Below are 9,952 nucleotides of genomic sequence, written 5' to 3' on the forward strand. Positions count from 1 at the left end.
CCCTTCCAATGTGCTCCTTTGAGTCCTGCCGCAGGCTGAGTCCCTCGCCTGCCTCCACTCTTTGAGGGTAGAGGTTTCCGTGTTTTCACCTGCGCTAAGCACAAATCCAGGAATAAACTCATTAATCTCAAGCTCAGTTCCGGGTCCCCAGACATGGCTGCCCGGTCCACACAGACGCCATCCTGAGGGAAGGGTCTTCCCTTTAATTTTACAATCTGCCTTTTCTACAGATGGTTAAAAAGCAATGAAAATGCGCCTCCCCTATCTGCGCCATACAGATCCTTCGAGACAGAGCCCAGAATAAGAACTTTGGCAAACCAAACGTCAGGTGAGACCACGGGGACAAGTTTGCACACGTTTTATTCTTTTATTATTATTGGTTTTTTTATTGCAATTGTGAAGATGGAACCCAGTCCTCAAAAAAATGATGAGCACACCTCTTACACTGAGCTCTACCCCGGAACCTGATGCCCTCAAGCCTTCTGTACAGAGGCCTTGGTGAGCCAACAGCCCTTGAGTCCCTGCATTAATGTAGTCCCGTGGGGGAATTTTGAATCAGGAGTCTGGTGAGCACAGCTGAACTATTAATAGGTGCTATAATTGGGGTGACTCCAGCAGGGTGCCAGCAGACCAGGGTAGCTCCCAGAGAGGAGTAGTTAATCTACAACTGGTAAGGGTGAGAGGGGCTGGATCTGAGTTTGAAACCCTCACCATTAGAATCTGAGGTGAGGTGTAATCTTAGTATTCCAGAGGTGGAAGCAGAAAGATGGCCAGTTGGGGACAGTCTGAGTGATTCAGCATTTGCTATCTCAAAAAATAAAGGTGCACAAGGGTAGGGGTCTACTCTGTGATAGAGGCGTTACCCCTCCCCCCCACGTGCACAGCCCTGCTACAGTGGTTTGAATGACAGTGGCCCCCATAGGCTCATGTCTTTGAATCCTTGGTCCCCAGCTGGTGGAACAGTTTGGGAAGGATCAGGAGGTGTGGCCTTGTTGGAGGAAGTGTGTCATTGGGGGTGGGCTTTCAAGTTTCAAAAGCCCCTAGTTTTTTCCCAGTTTGTGTTCTCTTTGCTTCAGGCTTGTGGATTGGATGTAAGCTCTCAGCTAACTGCTTCAATACCATGCCTTAATGGTCAGGGACTCTATCCCTGTGGAACTGCGAACCTCAAATTAAATGCTTTCCTTTATAATTGGCTTTGTTCACAGAGTCTTATCATGGCAATAGAAAACTAAGACATCTGAGTCTGAGTTCCATCCTATCAAACGCGCATGCATGGGCACACACACACACACACACACACACACACACACACACACACCATGGCATAAAGGATGTGCAGTCTGGGCTTTCTGTAGCCAGGCAGAAAATTTGCTCCATCTCAGCTATGGCTCCTGACTGGGCTGTATCTTGCTCCCTGCAGGGACCCTGGAAACGCTGTAATAAAACTACTCAGGCTCCACCCAGCCCATGGCCTGGAAACCTACCTGCTGCTTATCTGTGTTGGAAATTATCCCTTGCAAACCCTTTGTCCCCTTCATGGGGTTATGGATCCACACAAATATTCTCAAAAGAAACAAGTCAAAGGTCACTGCACGCTGAGTGGCTACCTGGAGCCTCAGTGTCTTCATCTTTTAAGGATGGAGGGAAGAAGCTTGAGATACATTCAGAAGAGAAGCCATCAGCCACCTGGACCATGCCAAAACAGAAGCTGCCTCCCGCTCCTACAGACTATGTGTGCCAGCTTGTCTGGGTTTTGATTGACAGGGGAGTGTTTTCTTGACTGGCAAATATTTGTGTTCCCAAGTTGGCTGTGCTTCACTTCCTGGTTTGCACAGTCTCTAAAAGAGCAAAGGCACTGGTGCAGGGAGAATGGTGCTAGGAGACAGACAGGAGGCTGGTAGGACAGCAGCTAGCTCCGTGTCTCCTCCTGTAAGATGGAGGCAGTGCTTCTCAGTGGTCACTGGGCTTCTGGGGGCAGTTGATGACAGTGCCTGCACCCTGTCCACTACACAGGGACAGCGGCAGGATGCGTCAACACGTCTCTCTATGGCAGAGAGTTCATGACACCCAAGACGCAGGCATGACCAGCTTCTGGCAGCACATACACAGAACGAAAAAGGGTGGCTAGCCCACACCAAGGGTGATTCTCACCAAAGCAGCTGCTCCACACTGGGGTGCAGATAAAGCCTCAAGCATGACGCCTGCTGGGTACATGCCTCCAATCCCAGCATACTGGAGGTGCAAACGCGCACCCGTACGTGCGTGCATGCGTGTGTGCGTGCGTGCGTGCGTGTGTGCGTACCCATCCAGTCCAGTCTCCCCCAATCCCCCACCCTCCCACTCCCAGTCAGGCCCATTGTGCACCAAGCTGGGCTGGAAGGAGGGAAGCTTAACTGGGTGTAGGTAGGTGCTGTGAGGGTGTCAGAAGATACTTCATCTGCCCACTAGGGGGCTGTGATAGGGGAAGACCTTATAAGGTCAACCATGAGTGAATAAATCCCTGCCAGGGTTAGTGATGAGGGACTTTATGGTGCCAGGTTTGGGAGGGGGGAGGGAGCCAACTCCTGCCATCTTCATCTGAGTTATCTGGGGTTGAAGCTTCTGAGACCCTTCCCCCATAACCCTGGGCCATTACTACAATCCCACATGGAGGCTGAGGCAGGAGGATTGTGAGCTGAAAGCCTCTGGAATTCATAGCAAGTCCCAGACCAAGTCATAGACCTGGGCTATGTAGTAAGACACTGTATCAAAGAGCAAAAACAAGAAGCCTGCACAGTGGTACCCTGGTAATCGCGTCACTGGGAAGGCAGAGGCAGGCCTATCTCTGAGTTCAGGGCCAGCCTCATCTACATAGAAAGTTCCAGGTCAGCCAGGGATACATCATGAGATCCTACAAAGTCAATCAAATCAATCAATCAATCAATCAATCAATCAAACAAATACCAAAACTAGGGACTGGAGAGATGGCTCAGAGGTTAAGAGCACTTGATTTTGTAGGTGATCCTGGCTTGATTCTGGGAACCTGCTACCCTCTTCTGACCCCTATGGAAACCAAGCATGCAAGATGTATACACACCAAAGTATCCATGAAAAAACCTAATTATTTAAAACTAAAAGCTAAAAAAAAAAATCAAACAAATAAATCTCCATGATTCCAGGCAGAAGAGACAGCTCCAATGATAAAGCATTCACTGTACATTCACGAGCAAGCCAGCTATGGTAGCCAACACCTTTAACCCAAGCACTTGGGAGGCAGAGGCAAGCGGAGCTCTGTGAGTTCAAGGCCAGCCAGAGCTATATAGTAGTATGACCCTGTCTCAAAACAACAAAAGACAAGTATGGTGTACACACTTGAAATCCCAGCTCTGGGAAGGGAGAGGCAGGTGAATCCCTGTCACATATAAACACACACCTACACACGTGCATGCACATACACACGTGTGCACACACACCACAAAAACAAAAATCCCTAAAACCTGAGATGTTGAGTGGGGAAAAGAAAGAAGAAAGAAAGAAAGAAAATCCAGACATAGGACTGGAGAGATGGTGCAGTGGTTATGTTCTTCCAAAGGACCTGGGTTCCATCCCAGCATCCACATGGTGATTGACAGCCATCAGTAACTACAGTTCCAGGGGAGCTGACCCCCTCCTCTGGATTCCACGGGTACCATGTGGTACACTGCCATTTGTGCAGCCAAAAGACTCGTGCACAGAAGATAAAATTATAAAAGCAGCAGCAGCCAGACTCGGAAGTCTGAACGGCGTGATTCTCTTCAACCATGCGTCCATAACAGGCAGGTCCCTAGCAACAGATTTGCAGTTGCCTAGAGGGAGGAAGGAGAGCTGAGAGACAGTTCATAGTACTCACTTTTCCTTGGAGGTTCTGGGTAATATTTACACAACTCTGTCTGTAACTAAAGTCACTGACTTGCACATGCTTAAAGGGCAGTGTTTTTTGCCTTTTATGTTTTTTGTGTTTTCTGAGACAGGGCTTTGTGTGTGTGTGTGGAGGGGGGTGTCCTGGCCTTCCAGGAACTCACTCTATAGACCAGGCTAGCCTTGAACTCAGAGATCTTCCTGCCTCAGTCTCCCAAGTCCTGGGAGTAAAGGTGTGCGCCACCACACCATCTGATGGGTTCCAGGTTCCCTGCATACTAAGAAGCTCCCAGAGACCCCACCCACCCACCCACCCACGACACCCAGGGGATGAACTGACAGGAAGGGCAAAGAGAGCAGAGAATGGGGCCGTGGGGGTTGGGGGGGAGGGCAAGGGAGATGGAGCAGCTGGAGTCCAGGAGTTGGGAACTTTGTTCTAGTTTCATTTCAGTTGTGAGGAAATAACAAAAGCAGCTTGGGGGAGACGGTTTACTTCAGCCCACAGTTCCAGGTTACAAGCCTTCCCTGCAGGAATGCAGTCTGATTAGCGCCCAGTCTGCCTTCTCCTCTTACACAGACCAAGCCCCACCCCTGGGAACGGCTACACCTGCTCTGAACCTGCATCTATCCAGATCGATGCAGACAGTCCCCCACAGGCCACCCTGATCTAGCCCATATCTCATTGGGACGGCAACATTGTGTCAAGATGACAATTTGCACTAAGAGCCTCCAGAGCTACTTATGATGGATCCTTAGGACCCCACACCATTATTTACTGCTTGGGAGGAAAAAAAAGGGGGGGGTAGGTGTTATTGGTGGGAGCCTAGAGAAATAATTTTGCTTTGTTTTGTGGATCTTTTAAAGGGTGTGTGTGTGTGTGTGTGTGTGTGTGTGTGTGTGTGTATCCCTGTGGGTGTAATGCCCAAGGAAGCCAGGAGATGGGGCTGAATCCCTGGGAACTAGAGTTAGCAGTGGTTGTCTGCTGTCTGCTGTAGCTGCAGATGCTCTCACCACTGACCAATCCCAACAGCTTTGGTTTGTGTTTTTATACTCTGAGTCTGCAGGTGCACGCATCACACCAAACCCAGTTTACTTTGTTTTTAACTAAAGAATAATAATTGAGAGCTGGAGAGATGGCTCAGTGACTAAGAGCCCTGGCTGCTCTTTCAGAGGTCCTGAGTTCAATTCCCAGCACCCACATGGCAGCTCACAAGTGTAGACCCAATGGCCTCTTCTGGTATAGAAATATACATGCAGACAAAGCACTACTATACATAAAATACACAATAAATCTTTTTTTATAGTTATTTGTTAAAAAAACAAGACAGCTGTGTAAGGGAGGTGGATGTGGAGGGGTCAGAAGGGGTCATCCTTAACTACATAGCCAGTTTGAAGATAGCCTGGGCTACACCAGACCCAGTCTCTCAAAAACAAATAAACAGTTGTACTCAGTGCTACACGGGTTTAACCCAAGTTCTCAAGATGCAGAGGCAGGCGGATTTCTGAGTTCGAGGCCAGCCTGGTCTACAGAGCAAGCTCCAGGACAGCCAGGGCTATACAGAGAAACACTGTCTGGAAAAAAAAAAAAAAGGGAAAAAAAAAAACAAAACAACAAACAAACCACATATACCTGTCCTGGAGAGATGGTTCAGTGTGCTCGCTGCTCTTGCTGAGGACCCAGGTTTGGTTCTCAGCACCCACATCAGAGAGCTCACAACTCTCTGATTGGATCTCCAGGGGATCCAATGCCCTCTAGTGGCCATTGAGTGTACTGCACTCATGTGGTATGCCTAGACAAGCAGGCCATGTACATATGTAAGTAAAAGCTTAAATATCTATTTAAAATATTCATTTTACATATTTTATTTACTCGTTGAGTTCGATATGCTAGTTTGACATATATCCACGTATAATCCATATCCATATTTAGTATATATACATGTATATGTATTAGAATGATGATCAAGAAGTGCTAATTAACCTGTTTACCTTCTTAAAATACAGGTATTCCCTGTGGCGAGGCTATCTAAGACCTGCTCTCTGGATTAGGGCAGAGCAGGTACTTCCCATGTGCAGGGCCTTGGGCTCTAAACACGGAGCCCAAGAGCTCAGAGCATCCCCACCCTCTAGCTGTCTTGATGCATATATGGGTGTGGATTTGTTGTATTTGAGAGAGCCTTCACTGAGGAGCTCACTTTGGCCTTGAATGTAAAATCCTCCCCCTCAGCCTCTCAGGTGCTCCGTTACAGATGTGGACCCCTGTGTGCCTAGCTCAGAGAAGATATTGCTATTATGGTCTGTGGCCACCACCCTGGGCAGCAACCCTCAGAGGCCACCTCTCATCTCTGTACACTCTTTGTGCCTTCTGCTGTTTCCTCTCTCCCTGCCCCTACCCTGCAGGAGGGGGCGGGGGTGGGCATATGCCGCAGCAGGTAAATGAGACAATGTTGCAGTTGTCTTCTGGGCCTGGCTTCTTTCACTTAACATACTATTCATAGTCATAGCAAATGACAGGGTTGTTACTTTGTCTAAAAAAAAAGACTTGAGTTGGACTGTGGTTGCATACGCCTTTACTTGCAGTACTTGGGAGACAGAGACAGGTGGATCTCTGAGTTTGACGTCAGCCTGGGCTACGGAGCAAGTTCTAGGACACCCAGGGCTATACAGAAACCCTGTCCCCAAAACCAAACCAAACCAAACCAAAATAAACAAAACTAAAATAAAACCAAATAAACAAAACAACTAAAAATTATTTATTTTATGTAGTTATATGTAGGGGTTTTGTGCACACGAGTGCAGGTGACATGAAGCCCATAAGAGGCAGACAGATCCCCTATGGAGACGGAGAGCTACAAGCAGTCCTGAGCCTCTTGATATGGGTGCTGAGAACCAAACTTGGGTCCTCTGCAAAAACAGAATAGGACATGCTTTCAACCATTGAGCCATCTCTCCAGCCCCTTTGCTGCTGCTGCTGCTGCTGCTGCTGCTGCTGCCGCTTCTTCTTCTTCTTCTTCTTCTTCTTCTTCTTCTTCTTCTTCTTCTTCTTCTTCTTCTTCTTTTTCTTGTTTGTTTTTTTGGTTTTGTTTTGTTTTTTTCGAGACAGGGTTTCTCTGTGTAGTCCTGGCTGTCCTGGAACTCACTCTGTAGACCAGGCTGGCCTTGAACTCAGAAATCCTCCTGCCTCTGCCCCCCAAGTGCTGGGATTAAAGGCATGTGCCACCACCGCCCGGCCCTTTTGCTGCTTCCTAAGGCTAGCTGGTACTATTACGGAATAAGACACCATTCCTCAGCCACTGAGGGACATTGTACCTGACTTGTCAGGTGTGAACTGGGGTAGCACATCTCATCGATGCAGTTCCTGATCTGTCCACTAGAGGGCAAAACCCACACCAGCGACCAGAACTTGGCTCTACACTGTTCTCCAGGATGAGAGACCAGTCTTCCTTCAAGAATGGAGCACTCAAGGGTCTGAGACAGGAGGATTAATAGTTCAGACCACTATCTTAAGAACAAAGGTATCAAGGAGAAGGGAAAAAGAGAAGAAGGAAAGGAGATTCTGGGTGAAGCAGTTGGGAGATGAGGCTCTGGTCCCAGGATGAGAGGAGACTGACTGAAGCCCCTACTGGGCACGTGCCACAGGGACACGGAGCTCAACAGAATGCACTCCCAGGGGAAAGCCAGACCAACCTGAGGAGAACAGAAATTGGTCTTGGACAATAATGCAAAGTATAAGATACCAAGGACCACGAAGCGTGAAGGATAAACAAAGAAATAAATAAGGCAGTTAAGATAATCATAATTCTGAATGGGATACAGGACCCCCTCCTCTGGGAGGCACTTCCTAATGCCCGTCCTGTCAGTGTGACCTGTCAGTGTGGCTCAGCGCCAGCGGCTTAAAAGCCATCAGTCTGCAGTGTGACCCCTTAACATCCTGGGATGAGACGGTTGCTCTACTCCTCTGCCTTCCTCTCACACAACCCTCAACTTCCACAGCTCCAATCTCATCTCAGGAGAAATGGACAGGTCCCAGCTGAGACTTGCTGGGTGTGGTAGTGAGCACCTGTGATTCCCGAGCTCTGGGAGGCAAGGCAAGGGGGTCAGAAGTGCAAAGGCATCCCAGCACTTGGGAGGCAGAGGCAGGAGGATTTCTGAGTTCGAGGCCAGCCTGGTCTACAGAGTGAGTTCCAGGACAGCCAGGACTACACAGAGAAACCCTGTCTAGAAAAAAACAAACAAACAAAAAGTGTAAAGGCAGCCTCAGCTACAGAGCAAGTTCGAGACCAGCCTGGAAGAGATGTGACCCTGTCTCAAAACAAACACAACTTGGCACTGGTTATCCAGATGGATTAGTGGGGTAAAGGGGCAAGCCAGGCAGCCAGAGTTCAATCCCCAGAACCCACCTAAAGGTGAGAGGAGAGGACCAGTCCCACAAAGTCACCCTCTGTTCTCCACACTAAAGATGGCAGTCACCACCACCCCATACACAGGGGGAAAACATGTAAAAAAAAAAAAAAAAAAAAAGTCTGTTTTGATTAAAACTAGAAACTGGCCCCAGGACCATGGGAAGTTTGGGGACAAGGAGGACTGTCAATCTCTATCTGCATTTAATAAATTTTCTTTACTTTATAACTTATTTTGTTGTTGGTGTTGTTGGCTTTGTTTTTGTTCTGAAAATGGTGGCATTTTCAAGCCACCAGGACACAGGCTCCTCCAACACTGTTAATCTTCTCTTCAGCTCTTTTGCTAAAAAATTTGGCCTTCACGATGACAGGTTGCTTAGGGAACTTTCCCTTGCCCAGAACTTTATAGTAGCCTGCTAGCACGTCAACCTTCAGCCTTGGGGTTTGGTTTTGTTTTGTTTTGTTGCTTTGACTTGGTTTGTTGTTGTTGTTGTCGTTTTCTGTTTTTTGTTTTTCAGCATTGAGCCGTGTCTGCTTGCTGTCCTGTGTCCACAAGTTGACAGTTGGGCAGAAGGTCTGGTTCCCCTTCAAGTGGTAATGCCTCACATACCAATCTTCCCAAAGTAACCTGGATGGTATTTGTTGAAGTTGATCCTGGGGTGATGCATGCCTCTGGCATCCCTCGGCCTCCTGGGTGCTTGAGGTGGGTACCTTGACGGTGGCTCACGTTGGAGTTCCCGAGTCTTTCTCAGTCGGGATGGCACAGAGGCGGCAGAGAGGAAAGAGCTGGTTTTGGTTTTGGTTTGGCTTTTGAGGGTGTCTGCAACCAAGGCTAGCCTGCGACTCATCATGTAACCCAGGCCTGCCTCAAACTTGAAGCTTCTGCCTCCCAAGTACGGAGGGAGACTAGAGGCATGAACCACCATGCCTGGCTGCTGTCTACGCTTCTGTAGGGGTTTGAGATGGATGGAGTCAGGGGTGCGACGTATTGCGTGAGCGGTTGGAAGCCATGGACCCTGGAGCCCCGAGCCATGTCTGCAAGGACCGGAACACAGAGCCTCCGGATCTCACCAGGTGGCCACAGGTATTTCCCACCCACCTGTGGCTGTGCGCAGCCTGGCGGCGGGTCCCACCCCTCCCCGAGGCCTGCTCTTGCCCGCAGCTGGCCCGCCTCCTGGTTTTGGCGGGGGAGCCATCGAGACAGCCCCACCGTGCACATTCTGGCTGGGCCAGGCGCTCTCACGCAGCTCCGACATGGTGTGAATACACTCTTGTGTCTTTTTACCATCTGCTGCTGTCATTAAAAAATTACATTTCCATCTGTTTTCACACTCCCCGCCCCATCTCTCTTCCTGCAGAAAAAGACATGAATCCCAAGCGTTGAGATTAGACCCGTTCTTATCTCCTGGAGCCTGAAAACCATCCCCGGACACACACACCGGAGCTGGCCCAGTGGCCTGCAAGCAGCAGAACCCCGTCTGTATATCCGTTTCCTCTTTACTAGCCCTTGGCAATCATCTCTGCTCACCCCCGGCGCTGACAGGAGCTATTCACCACGCTTCTTTAAACTCTCTATTTTAAGCTGGGCATGATGGCACGCACACACCTTTAATCTCAGCACTCAGAATGCAGAGGCAGGTGGATCTCTGTGACTCTGAGTCTAGCCTGGTCTACAT

At 49.0% G+C, this 9,952-nt stretch overlaps 1 pseudogene; it reads right to left on the reverse strand.

Moving 5' to 3' along the window:
- Positions 1-8,561: 8,561 nt before the first annotated feature.
- Positions 8,562-9,202, reverse strand: LOC117722991 (large ribosomal subunit protein uL15 pseudogene; annotated as a pseudogene).
- Between the last annotated feature and the right edge of the window lie 750 nt (positions 9,203-9,952).

This window comes from Arvicanthis niloticus, chromosome 18 (assembly GCF_011762505.2).
Source record: "Arvicanthis niloticus isolate mArvNil1 chromosome 18, mArvNil1.pat.X, whole genome shotgun sequence".
Classification (NCBI taxonomy): domain Eukaryota; kingdom Metazoa; phylum Chordata; class Mammalia; order Rodentia; family Muridae; genus Arvicanthis; species Arvicanthis niloticus.